This window comes from Loxodonta africana, chromosome 27, assembly GCF_030014295.1.
Source record: "Loxodonta africana isolate mLoxAfr1 chromosome 27, mLoxAfr1.hap2, whole genome shotgun sequence".
Lineage (NCBI taxonomy): Eukaryota > Metazoa > Chordata > Mammalia > Proboscidea > Elephantidae > Loxodonta > Loxodonta africana.
In genome coordinates, this window is record NC_087368.1 from 23,625,180 (window position 1) to 23,646,495 (window position 21,316).

Below are 21,316 nucleotides of genomic sequence, written 5' to 3' on the forward strand. Positions count from 1 at the left end.
TTATCTGAAAGAGCAAAAGGCTTTAAAGATATACAATTAATTGCTAAAAGTGGTGATCGCTGGTTATTAATGAGTTAAATTTTATTCTCTATACTTACCTATGTTTTCCTTTCTAAAATAAAAATAAAACAAACAAACAAAAATTGAAAATAACACATGGTAAGCATACTCATGTGCCAGCCACTGTGCTTGATACTGAGTAGTGAATCTCAAGAAGGAAGACTATTACAAGGAAGGTCAAAGGAGGTACATACTTGATCATGTCCTGAGTCATGCTTTCAGAGTGCTTCAGTGCCCACCTCGGAACGCAGGCTACAGCTAACCACCCTGTGTGCCTCAGGTTCCTCAGTGGTAAAATGGGGATAATAACAATACCAAATCCACAGAACTGCATGAGGACTAAATCAAGGGATTAAATACTAACATCTGTAAAATGCTTAGGAAAGTACCTGACACGTGGAAGCATGATATAAATGTTAGCTGTTATAGCTATGAGTACACTAGCACGCTGAATCCAATGCAGAGGCCCAGGAAAAGATGCATTGGTTCTAAGTGCCTCAAAAGTTCTGCTCCACATTTGGAGAGTCAAAATGGATAAACTAGTACCTTGGGGTGGGTTTAAATTCGTGAATAGAAGGCTGAGAAATAAAACGTTTCTAAAATGTCTGATGAAGTTTGCTTCGTTTTCTAATCAAATAAAAAAAAAAAAAAAGATTGAGTTTGTCAAAACCTCCAGAGAATAATTCAACGTCAGAGAATTCCAGTTAAGACCTTAGGAGATAGATTTAGCCACAACTAGAACGACCCTCGTCAATGACTAAAACTCAGCTTCCAACTAGCTCAATCACTAACTCATCAAGTCATCTGCTCCTACTCCAACTGCCTGCTGGGAAGCAAAACTAAATCCTCTGGAAGCAAATACCATCAGCCAGAGACTCAAGGTATCACTGTACTTTTTAAATAAAAAATGGCCAATGTTTAATGAAAAATTACTAGGCACACCAGGAAACATACCAAGTGACTATACACTAAGATAAACTGTTAATAGAAAGACATATTAGGTGATCTGGACATTAGAATTATCATCTGTGGACTTAAAATAACTGGGATTACAAGACATATGTACAAGACAATAGATGAAAACCTCACCAAAAGTGGAATGAACAAAAATTAAACATTCAATAAGTATTTTTAGTAGAAGATCGGATGCAGCAAAAGAGAGTATCTATGATGTAGAAGATAGGTCAATACAAAATATAAGAACTAAAGCAGAGAGAGAGAGAGAAAATGGAAATACAAAAAGGGTACAAGAAACGAATGGGAAAGAGTAAAAAGGTCTAACATGCGTATTAGAGCCTCATCAGGAGAAGACTGAGAAATGATACTGAAGCACTATTTCAGAAATATTGCCCAAGAAGTTCCCAAAATTAATGAAAAGCATTAAACCACAGACTCAAGAGCTCAAAGTAGGATAAAAACAAAGGAAACTTTATCATAGCACATCAGTCAAATAGCCGAAAACCAAAGTCAAAGTGAAAAGTCTTAAAATCAGCCAGAGAAGGAAGGTACACTACCTTCAAAGGAAAAAGAAAAAGAATGAGCATTGATTTTTCAAGGGAAACAATGAATGTCAGAACTCATGAAATGACATGTTGAAAGATAATAATTTCCAACCTAGATTTCTATATTCAGTTGAAATATCCTCCAAAGATGAAGGTGATCTGGAATTCTACTTCCAATCAAAATGGAATAATAGGGACAGGATTTACCTTCCTACCTGAAGAGGCCGAAAAATTGGACAAAAGATATAAAACAACAATTCTTAAGATATTAGATATCAGTAAACTAAGCACAGTGAAATGTGAGAGAAAAGAAATAAGCTGAGCCCTATGACTGCACCAACTTACTGTCTGGAGAAAGCTCTCAGGTCACAGGACAGGAAACTGAAATCTAAGCAGTGTTCGGTGGAGTCCCTGAGTTGAAGAGATGGCATTGGGAGTCTGGAGAAGCCGAGGCAGCTGGAGTTCACAAGGCAGAGTACAGGACTGAAGAGAACTGAACAGAGACAACTGCAGAAGATCCCCGTCAAGCATTCAGCTGGGTCCATATGGATGAACATGTGAGGAAACTACACGAGGATGGGGAAAGAATCATCCAAAAGGAATATATAAAGATCTCTCAAAACTAAATACAAAGAAAATAAACAACCCAATTTAAAAATGGGCAAAATATTTGAAGATATACGGATGGCAAATAAGCACATGAAAAGATGCTCAACATTGTTAGTCTTTAGGGAAATGCAAATTAAAACCACTATGAGACACTGCTCATTCAAATGGCTAAAATTAAAAAGACTGACCATACCAAGTGTTGGTGAGGATTTAGAACAAATGGGACTCTCACACACTGCTGTTGGGAACGTAAAATGGTACAACCACTTTGGAAAAGAGTTTGTCACTTTCTTAAAAAGTCAAAGCTACCACATCACCCAGCCATTCTACTCCCAGGGATCATGTTCCAACATGTTTTATAAAACTCGTTTTATGAGGCCAACATAGTCTTGATCCAAAACTGAACAAGAACATTACAGGAAAAAGAAATTACAGACTAAGATCCCTCAAGAATTTAGAAGAAAAAACACTAAATAAAATGTCAGCAAGGTGAATCATGAATATTTAAAAATGGATAACATTATGAGCAGGAGAGATTTATTCTAGAAATACAAGTTCGGTTTAATATTGAAAAAGCAATCAATGTACACCCTGTTAACAGAAAAATGGTGAAGAAGGATGTGATTCTCTCAATGGATACAGAAAAATCATTTGCTAACATTCAATATCTATTCATGATAAAATCTGTCAGCAAAAGAGGATTACGAAAGAACTTCTTCAGTCTGATAAAGGGTCACTGCAAAAACCCTACAGCATATCTTATTCAATGATTAATACTGAAATGAACAATGATATTGAGATAAGCAATGATCCAAGATACCTTCTATAACCCTTCTCTTTGACATTATACTAGATTTCCCAGCCACTGCAATAAGGAAAAAAAGATTGAAAAGAGGAAGGGATAAAACTGCAGCCTTTCTCTGACAACATAATCACGTATGAGAACACAAAAGAATCTATAAACAAATTATTAAAACTAAGACTGTGACTTTAGCCAGGTCGATGGATCTAAGAGCAACATACAAAACTTGACTGGATAACTGGATTTCTACATACCAACAACAAACAACTATAAAATAAAATATAATAAATTACTCAATTTCTATTAACATAAAAGTCAAACACCTAAAAATAAATCTAACAAAAGATGTATAAGACCTCTATATAGAAAACTACAAAACATTACTGAAAGTAAAAAGGAAAGTGATAATACCATGATCGTAGATTAGAAGATTCAATAGTGTAAAGATGTCATTTCTCTCCAAATTGGTATATAGATTCAATTGAATATCTATCAAAATCCCTTACATTTTTATGGTGGAAGTTAGTAAATGCATTCTAAAATATATGTGGAAAAGCAATGGGCCAAGAATAATCAAAACAACATTGAAGAAGGACAAATTTGGAGGATTTATACTGCCAGCTCTCATATTATAAATCTCCTTTGATTAAGACAGTATGGTATTGACACAGGATAGAAAAATAGATCAAAAGAGAGTGTAGATACATACCCACACATATACTATCATTTGACTTGTGACAAAGATGACATTGCATTGCAGTGAGAAAAGGATGGTATTTTGAATAAATGAATGGTGGTGGGTCAACTAGATTTCCATGTTTAAAAAACAATTTTGCAGCATATTTCACGTCAGACAGAAAAACCAATTCCAGGTGGATGATCGTTGAGCTAGATGTAAAAGGTAAAACACTAAAGCTTCAAGAAGATAACATAGATGAACAGATTTATGATTATGGGGTAAGACCAGGCCCTGGAGAAGGACATCATGCTTGGTAAAGTAAAAGGTCAGAGAAAAAGACGAAGAGCCTCAATGAGATGGACTGACACAGCGGTTGCAACAACCAGCTCAATCATAATGATTGTGAGGATGATGCAGGACTGGGCACTGTTTTGTTCTGTTGTACATAGGTTGCTATGAGTCAGAACCGACGCGATGGTACCTAACAACAACAAAGTTTTCTTAAATGGGACACAAGAGCACTAACAGTAAAGGAAAACAAGAAATTAGATTACACTGGAGTTAAGAACTTCTGTTCACCAAAAGACACAACCATAAGGGTGAAAAGTGGGAAATAATATCTGCCATACATTGACAAAGGGATTATCTACAGAATATGTACAGGACTTCAAATCAATAAGAAAAAGACACACAACTCAATGGAAAAATGGCTTGACTATCCTCACGTGAGAATATTCAAACGGAAATAAACATATGAAAAGATTTTCAACCTCATGATTCATCAGGGGAATGCAAATTCAAAACATAATGAGCTATCTCTATACACTCACTAAAGAAAAAAATGGACAAAATTAAAAGTAATGCCAATACCTAGTGTTATAGAAGGTATGGAGAAACTGGAACGCTCATATGCTGCTGGCGGGAGTGTAAACACTTTGGAAATCCATTCTACAATGTCTACTAAAACTGGACATATACATAAGTTATGAACCAACAATTCCACCCTCGAACCCAACAGAAATGTATATATATGTTCACCAAAAGATCACTAAAAAAAAAAAAGTCCACAGTTGTACTGTTCATAACACCAAAAGCTAGAAACAATTCATGTATTCATCATCAGTAGAATGGATAAAAAGTAGTAATATATGCATACCGTGGAATTCTATTCAGTAATGATGGATAGTCTCATAAACATGCTATTGAGCAAAATAGACACAAGAAAGTACATTCTACATGAACCCATTATATAAAGTTCAAAAAGAAGAAAAACTCATCTACAATTTTAGACGTCAGGACACTGGTTACTTTTGGGGAGAGGCTGGAAGGGGGCCCAATGAGAGCTTCTGCTTCCTGTTAATGTTCCATTTCATGATATAGTTACATGGGTGTATTCACCTTGTGAAAATTCATCAGTTATACACTAATTAGTTGTATACTTCTCTTTATGTGTGTTTTGCTTCAGTAAATAAGTTGAACAAATAACACATGCTTCCTACTTTGCGTTCATAAGGACACAGACATACATAAGGAGGAAATATGATAGGGCCTAAGCCATACATCAGAATAAATTTCAAGTGTTTTCCAGAATGTAAAGAAATGCTGTCACTCTTTATGGGCAGAGGAAAGGAGGAGGCAAAAAGAAACAGCCTTAAGTTACCAGGACTTTCTATAAAAAGATTGTTCAGTATATTACTCATTTTTTCCTTTTGTGAAGAATAGTAGAAAATTTCTTTTTGCTTATAGTCATAGGAGCTGAGCACCAAAAATTGTGTAACTAATCAGTTTTCCTTCTTCCCATTGGCTTCTAGGAAACTCAACCCTAAATTTGCATATACCTTATTTGTATATATGTGTTTTTCAAACATTCTTTTACCACTGCCACAGTAAAAGACACATGTAAAATTGAAGCATACGTTTTACAAAATATATTGTTACTTCGTGCAATGACCTCTGATAGCGTCCATTCTATTCTATTCTAGCCTTCACATCCTATTCCTTTAAAAATGGTGGTGGCTCATTAAGTTGATTTCATGGGCCATTCATGTGTTGCAACTAAGTTTGAAAACCTCTGTCTTCCAGAGTTCCTGGCACATATTAGGAACTCAATAAAAATTTATTGAATGAATAGTCGTATGTATTTTGTATTTTAGTCTAATCCTCAGCTTGTTGTTAGTGCCTATCCTTGTTTTCTCGCCTTTATTCCAATTTATGTTGATTGGTTAGAGCGTATGAATCTTTGTAAAGTTGCCCTAATCTTTTCCGGAGCAACCCCTTAAAAAACACTTTCAAAGTGTCACAGTAACGTCAGGGCAGAGCCAAGAGAGAAAGGTCAACCCAACGTACAGGGTCATGCTTCTCTGGGAACAGGAAGCCCAATACCTGTACGAGAGACACTTCCTATCCCACCTCTGTAACAATGTCTGCAGCACCAGTGCAGAGGAGAACAGATGGAGAACGCAACTAAGTGATTGAAACTCACCTCTAACCTTACTGGGAACCATATATACTCTTGCTTTCCACGAAGTTCTCTTGCATTTCCGACAGATGGGAGAGAGAGAGCCAGCTCATTCTGAGAAACACAAAGACACTTTTGGAAAAAGGAACAAAGGACACTGCAACTAACAATGAAGAACGGTGTGAGCATCTATGTGCCTCACTGTGATAAAGGAGTCTACGTTCTTGAGTTTCCTTTATCTCCTTTTTCCGGGTGTAAAGTCCTTCTCAGGTCATTGAAACTGTGTGCCCACAAACATGTTGGAAGGAACTAACTAGCTCAGGTATGTGAGAATAAACCTTATCTTTCTAACACGGGAACAAATTTCACCTTAATAAAGCTTATTTTAAAACATTCTCTCTGGTCCCATCGAACGAAAGTTTCCTCATAAAAGGTTCTTGAATTACTTTGGGGCAAGTTGCCATCCTGGCTTATCTTCAACACCAAAAGAAAAGAAAACATGTTTTTGGCCAAGTACCATGGTCTAGTATGGTAATGCTGTCCTTGTGAGGACGGCGCTGGGGACTAAAAGAGGGAAGTGAACGTGACTGGTCATTCTTTCAGCAATAATGGTCATGGCCAACGGGGAATTTAACAGGGCTGAAATTTGAAGCATACATTTTATGAAATAGACTGCAAGTTTTGTTGCTGCTTTAGCTCCAAGAGAGCATGGATACTCCCTAGGAAATAACCGAAAAATGCAGACCAAGATTTACATGTACGGATGGCGATTGTAGCATTTGCCTTAGCAGTGTGAAATCAAAGGCAGCCTACAAGTTCAAAACTGGGGGAACGGCTTTAAAACACAATTGTGCAGCCATTAAAACAAATATTGACAAATTCACAACACGAGAAATAACCACACCGAAATGTTCAACTTAACAAGCAAGATGAAAAACTATATATACAAGATATAAATTCAACCATGTTTTTATAGTACACACACCCCCGTATATCACATGCATAGAAAGAGATCTGGGAGAAATACTCCCAAATAGTTAAGAGGCGCTATAAACACTGATCAGTAAAATTATAAGTAAATACTAAATTTATTTTTTATTCCTTTCTTCATTTTTCAAAACTTCCACTATAAACACGGATTACTTTTGTGACTGGATAAATTAAAGCTGTTTTTAAAAATGTAATTATGCACTCGTTTCAAAACTCTTGTTTGCTCAGTCAGCAATTCAAAAACGTCCGTATTAAACTTTCTCCATTTCTTCTTTAATGACAGTTTCAATAGTTTATTTTCCAACTCACCAGGGAGAACAGGAAGACTGGATGCATCAGTGAATTCTATGCAAAATAAAAGTAGGCCACAGATTCTTATCCTCTGGAGATATTTGCACGTAGGAGACCAACTTTTTAAAAAACTATCAGCAACCTTCTTTTTATTTTATTTTACTTTTTGTGGTCTGTGTGAACTAATTTAAAACGTAATTCATAAATCATATTAAAGGTTGAGGTGGCCTTGCTAAAAGCCCACACAGCAACATAAATGTCACGCGCATTCATGAATTCCCTTGGCAGAGTTCCCTGGTCCTGTAGCAGCTAATGTCACCCAGCTGACAACAGGCAAAAATGAGCAACAGAATAAACTCTATAGGCATTTGAAAAGGAAATGAAGGAAGTACAAAGAAATGAGGCTGCTGTCTTGAAGCCAGGATGGCAGAATAATAGCAGTGAATTTAGCAGGCACACTAGTACACATGGTAAAGCATCTTCCTTTTTCATGTGGTTTCTAGTTATTTTGTCTCTTTACTGAACCAGGGTGATCGGTTTGGTACATCACCAAAGACTCCATGTTGCACTGGCAGACATAGTGAGGAAAAAGATGGGTTAATCTGTTTTATCATTCATTTCTCTGACTGTAATATTTGACGATAATTCTATGTGGTTAAAAAACTATAAAATCTTCTTAATAGCAAGGTGCTTAATCAATTAAGAGATTTGCTTTTTATCTCTTACTTTGAAAGAAAACAAAACAAAGCAAGTCTCATGAAGCAGGTCCATGGAGTAAATTTTCAACACTGAGATTTTGGCAACAAAGCCATCTTTATCTCTTGCTAATCTCTGCTAAAAAAAAAAATTAGCAATTTCTCAGTAAGGTGGATGGATATACTACCTCCAGTATGGCCGGCTTATGCCTCACTCAAAACTAAAGGTTTTGAGATTAGAGTTTTTTTTTTTGTGTGGTGAAATATGTATAATAAAAAAGTTGCAGTTTTAACCACTTTTAAGTGTAAAATTAAGTGATCTTAATTCATCCACCATGTTGTACAACCATCACCACACTGCTATTCATTTTCAAAAGGTTTTCATTACCCTAAACAGAAACTTAATACCCCTTCAGCAATAACTTCCCATTCCTCCTTGCCACTTGTCCCTGGTAACTAGTAATAAACTTTGGTCTCTACGTATTTGCCTACTAAAGAGATTTTATATGAGTGGGATTGAAGAATATTGGTCCTTTTGTGTCCGACTTATTTCACTTAGCATAATGTTTCCAAGGTTCAACCATGTCTTCGCATGCATTGGAAGTTCAATTTTCTTTATGGCTGAATAATATTCCATGGTATTATATACCACATTTTGTTTATAGACTCATCTGTTGATGGATACTTGGATTATTTCCATCTCTTGGCTATTGTGAATAATGCTGCAATTAACATTGAGAACTTTCAGTTCTTTTGGGCATATACCTAGGAGTGGAATTGCTGACTCATATGGTACTTCTATGTTTACCTCTTTGAGGAACTGTCAAACTGTTTTCCATAATGGCTGCACCATTTTACATTCCCACCAGCAATGGATGATGGTTGCAATGTCTCCACGTTGTTGTCAATATTTTCTCATTTCCATTTTTCTGATAATAGCTATCCTAGCGGTTGTGAAGTGGCATTTCATTGTGATTTTGATTTGCATTTCCCTAATAACTAATGACATTGAGCATTTTTTCATGTGCTTACTGGCCATTTTTGCATATCTTTTTGGAGACATGTCTATTCAAGCTGTTTGCTCATTTTTTAAAAAATTGGGTTGTCTTTTTGTTGTTGAGTTGCTCTAAAGCAAAATTTTTAAAGGAACTTCAAATGCTATCATAAATTGGACAGAAACATTTTACTTCTGAGAAGAATACATAAGGCATAAAGAGTCACTAGGACCTACCCACTGGGTTTTCTTGTTTATAATGGGAAAGCGGATATTTTCAAAATCTTAGAACATCTCCCAGCCCTTAGGCTAAGTCCTTTGAAACTGACATTTGGGCCATTAAGAGCACACACTGGAGAAAATAAAAAGGAGCCTGACTGGAAGTGAAGTGGAAATTATGGTAGTGTTTGGTCTGGATTTCTGCTCTTAAAGGAAGGGTTACAGTGTCAACCCATTAATAAAAGTGAAGAATGCTGAAATTCAAGGTTAAATTAAGACCTTGGTTTGGAAACAAGATTACGGATCCCTTGTGGCCATGAAGACATTTCTGCACATCCATCCTCCATACACCCGCCCCCAGGCAGCTTTAAGTCCATTACATGCAAGTTTTGGGTAGTTCTCAATGATTCCTGAGAAAAAAGATCCCAAAAGCTCAAGATTTAAGGCTGAATGGTTTCTCCACAAGTCTTAACCGATTTCTCCATAATTGAATAGATGAATAAATAAATAAATAGAGGAGAAGAGAAAGCTCTTCCTCAAAGTAGAATGCCAACTAATAAATACAAAAGGAATGATGGTGTTAGAAAACCATCAATAGATGTTAAAACCAATGGGTAAAAATTAGAGAAGGGAAAAATATTTGTATAGTCTCAAAGTACTTTCCCCCAAAGAACATATTTATCATAAAGAGGAAAATTTTAGCTTTACAGTAGAAAAATCTCGCAGACAGCACCTTAAGTGATCCAAGCTAACATCACCAATAGTAGGGCAGACTGGTGTCAGGTGCCTCCTGAGAAGGAGCACCGAGAAGGACACAGCATCACTACTATGCTATCCCTGCCAAAAATGCATCCCCTCAATTTAACCATGAGGAAATTTCAGAAATCCGAAATGAGAGACGTTCTACAAAATAACTAGTCTATACCCTCCAAAAATGTCAAGGTCAGGAGACACAAAGGCAGAGGAGCTGTTTCAGACTAAAGGAGACTAAAGAGACAGGGCAACTGAATAAATGCAACACGTGATCTTGAATTGGATCCTAGATTGGGATAAAAATTGATATAAAAGGTATTATTGAGCAAACTGACAAAACATCAGTTAGATGATAATATCACATCAATGGGAATGTCTTGGTTTTGCTAACTGTACTGTGGTTATGTAAGAGACCATGCTTGTTTTTAGGAAATACATGCTGAAGTATTTAGGAGTAAGAAAAATAAAAGATAGCGAGGTGGGTGACAGAGACTAGATGGTACAGAGACACCATTTTCTTCACTCTAGAATTCTTCTTAAGCTCTACAAGACAGCGAAGTCACCTGGGGAGTAAGGCTCAGCGCGTTCAAGTGAAGAGAGAAAGGATGTCCAGGAGTATGTGTGTGCGTGTGCTCACACACAGATACACAAACACGCACACACACACCCCAGAGACAGCTGAGGCAATTTAAAGAGTTTCTACAATCTCCTCAGTAGCCAAGGAGAAGCATAGCTTCAACATATGCAGAAATAGTGTTTACCATGGAAACTCCTAAGCTTTGGCCTTATAACTGGCATTGATGGTTTCTGAGATGAGGGGAAGTTGGTGTTTCTTATACTTTTCTTCCTTCCTTTTATTTGTTGGTTTGTCTGCATTTATACTTGGCTTGAAGATGTCATTCTGATGGCATCTGTCCAGGAATCCATGACCGTGAAGGGCTTCATGAGCTGTCTCCCAGATCTTCTCACACTGTATACCTACTTTAGACCTCTCTAGCATATTACAGGAAACCCTGGCGGCATAGTGGTTAAGTGCTACAACTGCTCACCAAAAGGTCAGCAGTTCGAATTCACCAAGCGCTCCTTGGAAACTCTATGGAGCAGTTCTACTTTGTCCTATAGGATTGCTATGAGTCACAAATAACTCAATGGTAACGGGCTTTTTTTTTTTTTTTAACATATATTACAAGGTTCCTAGGCAGTGCAAGTGGCTTGTGATCAGCTACTAACCTATAAGTTGGCTGCTCAAATCCACCCAGTGGCACCAAAAAAGAAAGAATTGGCAAAATGCTTTCATAAAGGTTACAGCCAAGAAAACCCTATGGAGAAGTTCTACTCAGTAACACATAGGGTCTGCATGAGTCAGGATAGGCTCGAGGGCAGCGATTTTTTTTTTTTTTTAAACATATTACAAGGTAAATATAATCTGCCTCCTTTGGCAGACTTGTTCAGATGATTTGTTTAGAATAAATTGCAATTGCTAGCAAATTTTTACACCTGTATGTGATTCGTGTTCTAAATGGTGCCTTACGGACTGTGCTTCTGAGACATGGTCATCTCCAAGTTAACCAGTCCAACTGGGAAATAGGGCAGAGAAGAAAACCAGGACTTGAAGGTAATCCATTTAGAAATCCTGAGACATACTGAAAACCTATTTTAACTCCTAATTTAAATACCAGCTAAACCAGATCAACAATTCTTGAATTTTAACGTGCATCTACGACACTGAGGGATCTCAGCCAAATGCAGACTCTGTAGGTCTGAGGTGGGGCCGGAGATTCTGCATTTCTAACAAGGAGATGCCAAGGCTGCCAACCTGCACTGGTTTTAGCAGCACACTGTTTTAGCACCTTCAACCAACCCAAAGAGTGTGGTACTAGCAGGCACATTTTTAAGGTGAGGAAGTTGAGGGTCATGAGACTAAATACCTTGCCCAAGGTGACAAGACAAGTAGGTGACAGACAGTATTTCAGCTCAGGCCTCTTCCGTTGTATCACTCTACCTCAGAGTTGCTTTCCCCCTCCCTTCATTGGGGTGCCAGTCAGAACACCAGTACGGTACTGCAGTGAGATGCTGGAGAATACAAGTGGTCTTTACACCATTGAAAACGAGCGGTCCCTAACCTCTTCTGGGGAAACCCTGGTGGCGTAGTGGTTAAGTGCTACAGCTGCTAACCAAAGAGTCAGCAGTTCGAATCTGCCTGGTGCTCCTTAGAAACTCTACGGGGCAGTTCTACTCTGTCCTATAAGGTCTCAGTGAGTCGGAATCGACTTGATGGCACTGGGTTTTAACCTCTATTGGGTCACGCATCCCTCTGAGAATCTAATGTAGGCTTCTTTGTGATTGTTGCTTTGAATCATTTCCCAACAGGTGTCCTTGCATACTTACACAGTTCTACATGGAATTCTAGGAGGCTTATGGACCACCCCCCCCCCGCCCCCCGCCGAAGTCCACCCAAGGGCTTCAAAGCTAAGAGGAGCTAATTGAATGGCCTCGGGAGGAAGTTCAAGACGCCACCAAGAGTTTCAGTACTCTAGAAATGGTGGTCATTTGTCCATAGAATGCCCTTTAGTATCCCCTCTTTCCACAGGGACACAAGAAGGGATATTCCTTTCTTGTTTGCTATTAAAGTGTGTAGAAGCTATGATTGTTGCTGAGGTAAATTCTTACCAGGAGTTTTAAAAACTCAGTAAAGAACTTGAATCATTATGCAGTAAATAGCTGTGGCTCCACTGCTTTAACACCATTAATAAAAATTCAGTCCAGTCCAAATTCACAGTCAAAGTCATTAGAAGAGCCAAGTCAGTATGACAATGTAAGCTGACTATGCAAACAGGAACAATCAATAAAGTACTTGAAGCATTCTTTATCCTGCATTTGTGCCAGACTCCTCACACCAAAGATTGGATCTGAGTGCCACAATCCTGAAAATCCTTCTTCCTGGGAGACGGGTATAAGAAAGTAAAGACATAAGAATAAATGATCCATTGGGAATATGTAGAGGTCTATACTTAAATTTTGTTTTTGGTACTTTGCCAGTATTCTCGATGACCTATTGTCAATAATTTAACTGAAAGGTAAGATTCTTACTTTACGAAAAGCAAGATTTACAAATTCTAACATTACTCGTAATCATTGGTCCTGGCCTAATGACTGAAATTTAAAAAAAAAGGTGGGGGTGCGGAGGTTATAGCTCCAATTCAATTCTGTAGGTTTTTTTTTTTTCCCTTCTATTTGCTTTTTATGCATGTTTTATCTTAGTAGAAAATAGTATAAAACAGAATAATTATATTATAGTCTCTAAATCTAAGAGCTGAAAAGAATATTTAGAGATAGAGTCAATTCTGACTCATAGCGACCCTAGAGGACAGAGTAGAACTGCCCCATAGGGTTTCCAAGCAGCAGCTGATGGATTTGAACTGCCAACTTTTTGGTTAGCAGCCATAGCTCTTAACCACTGCACCACCAGGGCTCCAAAGATAGAGTAATATAATCCAATTCCTCTTTTCACAGTTGGGGAGAGGGAAGAGCTGACAGGTGAAGTGACTGTCTCAGGCTCAGAGTACAAGTCAGTGCTTGCTCCAAACCTGGAATCACTGTCTCTCTTGAAAAATATTATTGTTAGAATAGAAATAAAACATAGATATGGTTAAAAAAAGGAGGCCTGGTGGCACAGTGGGTAAGTACTCGGCTGCTAACCGAAAAGTCATTGGTTGGAACCCACCAGCCGCTCCACGGGAGAAAGATATGGCCGTCTGCTTCTGTAAAGATTACAGCCTTGGAAACCCTATGGAGCAGTTCTACTCTATCCTACAGGGTCGCTAGGAGTCAGAATTGACTCCAGGGCAGTAGGTTTGGTTTTGGTTTGGTGGTTAAAAAAAAAGTCAGAAAAGTTCAAAAGTATCACATGGCAAGTGACTCTCCCTAGATTTGACCACCATTAACAAAGTCTTATTTATCACCCCAGAAATGTTTCTTGCACACATGCACACATAAATATTTGTATATCATTTGGGGAGGAGGGTAATAAGATGATTCATTATAAAACTATTTTGCTCATTTTATTTGGCTCTCAATTTGAACTTGTCTTATATCGATACATACAAATTTACTGCCCTCTTTTATAAGGGTTTAAGAGTTTGGTTGCTAACCAAAAAGTCGGCTGTTCAAATCCACCAGCCATTCCTTGGAAACCCCATGGGGCAGTTCTACTCTGTCCTATAGGGTCGCTATGAGTTGGAATTGACTCGATGGTAGTGGTTTTTTTTTTTTTTTTTAATATGGGTTACATAGTATCCCATTATTCCATTTTATCATTTATTAACCTCCTCCCCTAATGATGGAAACCCCGGTGGCATAGTGGTAAAGTGCTATGGCTGCAAACCAAAAGGTCGGCAGTTTAAATCCACCAGGCGCTCCTTGGAAACTCTACGGGGCAGTTCTACTCTGCCCTATAGGGTCACTATGAGTCAGAATTGACTCGACCGCAATGGGTTTCTTTTGTTTGTTTCCCCTAATGATGTACTTTTATTGGCTTGTTTGCTGTTTTTTTTTTTTTTGGTATTGCAAGAGATGCTATACTGTTTAAATATCTTTTAATTGTGTGTATCATCTCATACATTTCTATCATGTGTCTTCTTCTGAAAACTCCCTACATGAGCAACTGCTCCTTCACCAGTCTTTACCCCCTTGCCCTGTTTCAGTTTTCTTCACAGCATCTATCACCATCTGGAAACCCTGGTGGCGTAGTGGTTAAGTGCTACGGCTGCTAACCAAGAGGCTGGCAGTTCGAATCCACCAGGCGCTCCTTGGAAACTCTATCGGGCAGTTCTACTCTGTCCTATAGGATGGCTATGAGTTGGAATCGACTTGACATCAGTGGGTTTATCACCATTTATATGACGCGTTTGCTGTTTCTTTTTTGTTGTTGTTGTTTATTCCTGCCCACTGGAATGGACACTCCATAGGATCAGGAACTTAGCTTTATTCACTACTGTGTTCTTAGCGCAGAGAAGAGCGCCTGGTAGATGCTTAGTAAATATTTGATGAATGAATGCTTTGTACATTTTGCTGCTGCAGCCTTAGTCTTTTTCTTATTGATTCATAAGAGTTCTTTATATATTAATTAAATGAGCCTTCATTTGACATTTGTCTTACCAATATATTTTTCAGTGCGGTGTTTTTATTTGACTTTGTTATTGGTGCTCGTATTTTTTTTGGCTAATAGCCAAATGGCTATATCATAATCTAAATATATCCATCCTTTATGGCTTTTTGGGTTCTGTGTCTTGCTTAGAAGTGCCTTATGCATTGCAAAGTTATTTTTAAAAATTTGCCTGGTACTTTAACGGTTTGTTTTTATGTTGAGATCTTTGATTTCATTTGGAATTTATTTTGGCATAAGTAGTGATTAAGTATTGAGCTTTGTTATTTTTTCTCAAATAGCTGGCCCGCTGACCTAACATTATTTACAAAATAATCCATCTCCTTATTCTGAATGCCATCTTTATCATATATTAAATTCCCATAAAATTTAGGTCTATATCTGTCTCTGTTCTGTACTGCTAATTTGCCTGTCTACTCCTGGGTTGGTACTGTTGCTGTTAGTTGCTGGAGTTGGCGCTGACGTATAACAGAATAAAACGTTACTTGACCCTGAGCCATACTCACATTGGTGTGTTTGAGTCTGTTGTTGCTGATATCGTGTCAGTTCATCCCATTGGTTTTCCTTATTTTCGTTGGCACTTCCCTTTGCCAAACTTAATGCCCTTTTCTAGTGACTGGTCTTTCCCGAAGTAAGTGAGTCAAAGTCTCACCATCTTTACTTCTAAGGGGCATTCTGGTTGTATTTCTTCTGATTGTTCATTCTTCTGGCAGTTCACAGTATATTCAATACTCTTTGCCAACACCACAATTCGAATACATCAATTCTTCTGTCTTTCTTTTTCATGTCCAACTTTCGCATGCATATGTGGTGACAGAAAAGACCACGGCTTGGGTCAGATGTACCTTAGTCATTAAAGTACATATTTGCTTTTTAAAATTTTAAGGAGGTCTTTTACAGTAGATTTGCCCAATACAATACATTGTTTGATCTCTTGACTGTGCTCCCAACTTACCTGACATACACAGATAAGATTTATATAGACTGATTTAGGAAGACCTGGTTTCAATACAAGAACCGACCTCTCTTGACTCCTGAATGTTCTTTATGCTCTCCAAACTTACTTGACATACATAGGCACAATACTACTTTCTTCAATGGGAAGAATTAAGATGACTCATATACCAACAAAACAAAACCAAACACATAAAAACAACCCATTGCATCGAGTGGATTCTGACTCATAGCCACCCTATAGGACTGAGTGGAACTGTCCCATAGGGTTTCCAAGGTTGTAAATCTTTACAGAAGCAGGCTGCCACACATTTCTCTCACAGAGAGGCTGGCGGATTCAAACCACTGACCTTTCAGTTAGCAGTCAAGTGCTTCCAATAATGTGTCACCAAAAATAAAACGAAATCTCCTGTTCCAGTAGTCTGGAACAGTTATCTGAAGGAACCTACCCCTAAATTTCATGGCTTAAAACAACAACCATATTTCTGTGTCTTGCAGTTTTGTGGGCTAGGAATTCAAGCAAGGCTCAGTTGGGTGATTCTTCTGTTTTCACATAGCGTTGACTGAGGACACTCAGTGATATTCAGATGGTTGTTGGGCTGGTCTGGAAGAACACATTAGCTTCACTCACATGCTTGTCACCTTGGCAGGGATGACAGGAAAACTGAGCTCAGCTGGGATTATATCCCAGGGTACCTAGATTTGACCTCTCTTAGCCACAGTATAGTCAGACCTCTTATATGGTGGAACAAAGGCCAAAAAACAAGCGTTCCAGAGATTAAGGGGAAGCTTCAGAGTCTTTTACAACCTAACTTTAGATGCCACACAGTTTTTCTTCTGCTGTGTTCTACTGGCTGAGGCAGTCACAGGTGTACCCAAATTTGACGGGAGGGACACAGACCCCCTACCTTTTTAAGGGAAAGTGCTGAAGATTGTGTGGCCACGTTTTAAAACTATCATATCTTCTAGAAAACTAGACAATTTTCTTATTAGTTTAATAGCTCATGACTTTTTGACAATTTTTCTTTCATCTCCCTGTTTTCTGCTGCCAGAAACACTGACCGATGCAGAACTATGAAGTATTTTTTTTTTCTAAACATTATTTATTTTGTTGTTGTTGAGAATGACACAAGGTATTTAATTTTTAAGAAGAAATTTTCAGGTGATTGTGTTCTTTGCCTGTGTACAAGGGGGTAGCCACAGTCCTCGGCATGACTTTGGCATTACCTGCCCATTCTTTCTGCTACCTTCTCCTGACCACTTTACATCTCACTAGTGTCTCCAACAGAGGGTAACAGGGGCAGAACTCCTAATTTGATAATTTTTTGAAAAAGTGTTCTTTGGCAGCAATTCTGCCCACAGGTAAAAGAGGAAATTAAAACAAAACGTACATGTTTTGAGGACTAACTGTGAAACACTACCACCCAGAGCTGGTTGCCCTTTCTACTGATCCATGGCCTGATTTCAAAGGCCCCTGAGTATATGCCCCAGGACTCCTCTGTAAACCTTCCTGGATGATCTCAGTCTAAAGCTATCCCTTTCTCTTTCAAATTCCAGTGATAACAGCAATATTTATTGAGTATCTACAGTGCTGGAGCCCTGGTGGCACAGTGGTTAAGGGTTTAGCTGCTAACCAAAAGGTCAGCAGTACAAATTCTTCGTCCTTGGAAACCCATTGAATATACATACCATGGACTGCTATAAGAATAAACAAATCTGTCCCAAGAAGTACAACCAGAATGTTTCTTAGAAGCAAGGATGGCGAGACTATGTCTTACATACTTTGGACATGTTGTCAGGAGCAATCAGTTCCTGGAGAAGAACGTCATGCTTGGTAAAATACAGGGTCAGTGAAAAAGAGAAGACCCTCAATGAGATGGGCTGGCACAGTGGCTGCAACAATGGGTTCAAGCATTAAGATTGTGGGCATGGCACAGGACCGAGCAGTGTTTTGTTCTGTTGTACATAGGGTCGTTGTGAGTCGGAACTGACTCAACAGCACCTAAGAACAACAACAACAACATAGAGTTGCTATGGGTTGAAAATTGCATTAAACCCTAACAGCACTTCTAGGGTAGGAATTGTATGCCCATTTCACAGCTGAGAACCCTGATGCTTAGAGAGATTAAGCGAATTGGGATCACAGGGCTAAAGTGTGGCAGAGTTTATTGCAACACAAAGTATGGTCCCCAGGCCAGCAGTATTGGCATCACTTGGGAGCTTGTTAGAACTGCAGAACCTTAGGCTCCTCCCTACACTAACTGAACCAGAACCTGTATTTTAGCAATGTCCACAGGTGAGGTATATGCATATTGAAGTTTGAGAAGCAGTGCTCTACATCACCAGTTCTCAAACTTTCCTGCATGATGGGATCCCCTAGAGAGCTTTTTATGAGCACTGATGCCCATTCCTTTCCCCCTTCGCAATTCCAGTTTTCACTGGCTAAGAATACAAAAATCCTCACAACTGGACCAAAAAGCAACCTCATGATAAATGGAGAAAAGGTTGAAGTTGTCAAGGATTTCATTTGACTTAGATTCACAATCAACACCCAGGGGAAGCAGCAGTCAAGAAATCAATCGGCACATTGCATGGGGCAAATCAGCTGCAAAAAACCTCTTTAAAGTGTTGAAAAACAAAGATGTCACCTTGACGACTACAGTGTGCCTGACCCAAGCCATGGTGTTTTTAATTTCCTCATATGCATACAAAAGCTGGACAATGAATAAGGAAGACCAAAGAACAATCAATGCCTTTGAACTATGGTGTTGTCAAAGAATACTGAAAATACCATCGACTGCCAAAAGAACAAAAAAATCTGTCTTGGAAGAAGTACAACCAGGATGCTCTTTAGAAGCAAGGATGGTGAGACTATGTCTCACATAATTTGGACATGTTACCAGGAGGGATCAGTCCCTGGAGAAGGACATCATGTTTGGTAAAGTAGAGGGTGACAGAGAAAGAGGAAGACCCTCAACAAGATGGATTGGCACAATGGGCTCAAGCATAACAACGATTGTGAGCATGGCATAGGACCGGGCAGTGTTTTGTTCTGTCGTACATAGGGTATCTATGAGTTGGAACTGACCTGATGGCACCTAACAACAACAACAATTCCAATTTAATTGCTGTGGGGCACAACCTGGGCATCAGGATTTTTTAAAGTTCCCCATGTGACTCTAGTAGGCAGTAGAGTTTAAGAACTCCTGCTTGATATTGCTCATTGGGTACAATGCATACCTTCTATCTTGTATGGTTATTTATTGTCATTTTTATTCATGTTCTACGTCCCTGACATGAATATATTTCACATATCAGCTTTCTTTCCAGAGTAGTTTTTTGCACAAAATATGCACTCAAAAACATTTGCTGCTCCTGCTACTGTTGAAAACGGTGGTTGAATTGGTCCGCTGATGCGATTGGGCACAAAAGAGCCTCGTGTGAGCCTATTGCGCAAAGTTGAGAGCCATTGGGTTGGTGCTTACAGCTACAGCTGATTGCTGCTGTGGGGAATGTGGGTGGAGGAGTGTGCCAAATATTCCCATGTTTTAAAGAAGGACCTTCAACCCGTAATTTTATAATAAATGTTGGCAACAAATTCAGGTTTTTGAAAAAACCCTGTGTGTGCAAAATAAGCCACATCTGTAGGCTGGTGTGTGTGTGTGTGTGTGCGCGCGCGTGCGTCTGTGTGTGTTAGGAGAATGGGAAATGGGAAGCTCGATAGGTTTAGGGTCAGGTGCTTGGGGGTGGTCCGTGACCCTCTCAGAGCTTACTTATTATTAAATGCCACCACTACTGCTGCTTTTGGGAAAACCCAACCCCTGCTGTCAATTCCAATTCATAGTGGCCCTATAGCACAGAGTGGAACTGCCCCACAGGGTTTCCAAGCAGACTGCCACATCTTTCTCCTGTGGAGCGCTGGTGATTCAAACCACCAATCTTCTGATTGCTTTAACCGCTGTGCCACCAGGGCTCTTGCCTTTGGGAAAAGCACACCATAATCACTGCCTAACCATCCCAGTTCCAAAAAAATCCACCATATTGTTTCTGTCAATGTTCATCTTGCACAGTCCAAACTAGAGATTATGAACCATTATTTCATGGTCTACACAATGACTAGATGTGCCACCAGAACCAGGGATACATAACAGAAAGAAGGGGCAGGAGGCATTTTGAGGTTCTGAGAAGAAAGGCCGTGTATAAGAAGACAAGGTATATTGTCAGGATTCCCACCCACTGCCTGCGCACCACTCAATGACAAAGCACAGCCAAGGAATGGAGATCCAAGAGGAAAAGCTAGAACCAGAAATAACTGTAGCCAAAAGAAAATGTTTTCCTTCTGGTTTCTACACAACCCGTGGCTCCTTATGTCTGGACTTGTTTGCCTGAGTTAGTGAACTGTGAGGACTGCTAATGAAGCTACGGGAGGGTGGTTGGAGCACTGGGGTTTTAAAGGACACAGCCAATGATGCTTTGAACAAAATGACCCAGGTGTTGAATTTGCTAGCAGACTCATAGTGACCCTGTAGGACAGAGTAGAACGGCCCCAGGGGGTTTCCAAGGAGGGCCTGGTGGGTTTGAACTGCTGACCTTTTGGTTAGCAACCATAGCTCTTAACCACTATGACACCAGGGTTTCCTTTTTAAGGGAGTCTGCCTCCCCATAGGAGAATTGAACCCCAGTCTCCCAAGTGACAGGCAGGAATACTCACCACTATACTAACGAGGACAATGCAAGATAATAAGGTGCCCCGAATACAGTATTAACAACCCTCCTTCTTGCATTTGAGCCCTGGTGATCAGGGAGCTAGAGACAGCATCAACATCAAAATAAATAAACGTAATAGTAATAATAATTAATATAATGATGGCAATGGTGATGATACCACTACCGCCACCAAGAACAGCAGTTTCCAACTACCAGATGCTAATGATGAGCCATGCACGTGCGAAACACCTTACATGTTTATTCTCAACACAAAGGCCACACTGACTCTTAAAATCCTTCAGTCACCCCCATTCACTTAGTATAAGAGGCCAAGTTCCTTTCATAGCCTGCAGAGCCCTAGGTTCACAACTAGCTCCCCAGCCCTAGCCCCACCCGTGCGTCCCTATTCATTCCCTCTCTGACCTCGCTTCCTATCCTT

At 39.2% G+C, this 21,316-nt stretch overlaps 1 protein-coding gene across 37 annotated transcripts in view; it reads right to left on the reverse strand.

Moving 5' to 3' along the window:
* Window positions 1-21,316, reverse strand: part of THRB (thyroid hormone receptor beta) — a 414,019-nt gene that overhangs the window by 251,601 nt on the left and 141,102 nt on the right. For 2 of the 37 annotated variants that reach the window (XM_064277368.1, XM_064277370.1), the window contains exon 2: window positions 6,135-6,224. The exons of 34 other annotated variants lie outside the window; for them this stretch is intronic. The gene's annotated coding sequence lies outside the window, so the exon portion shown is untranslated. One more of the 37 variants, XM_064277392.1, reaches the window with a different exon arrangement.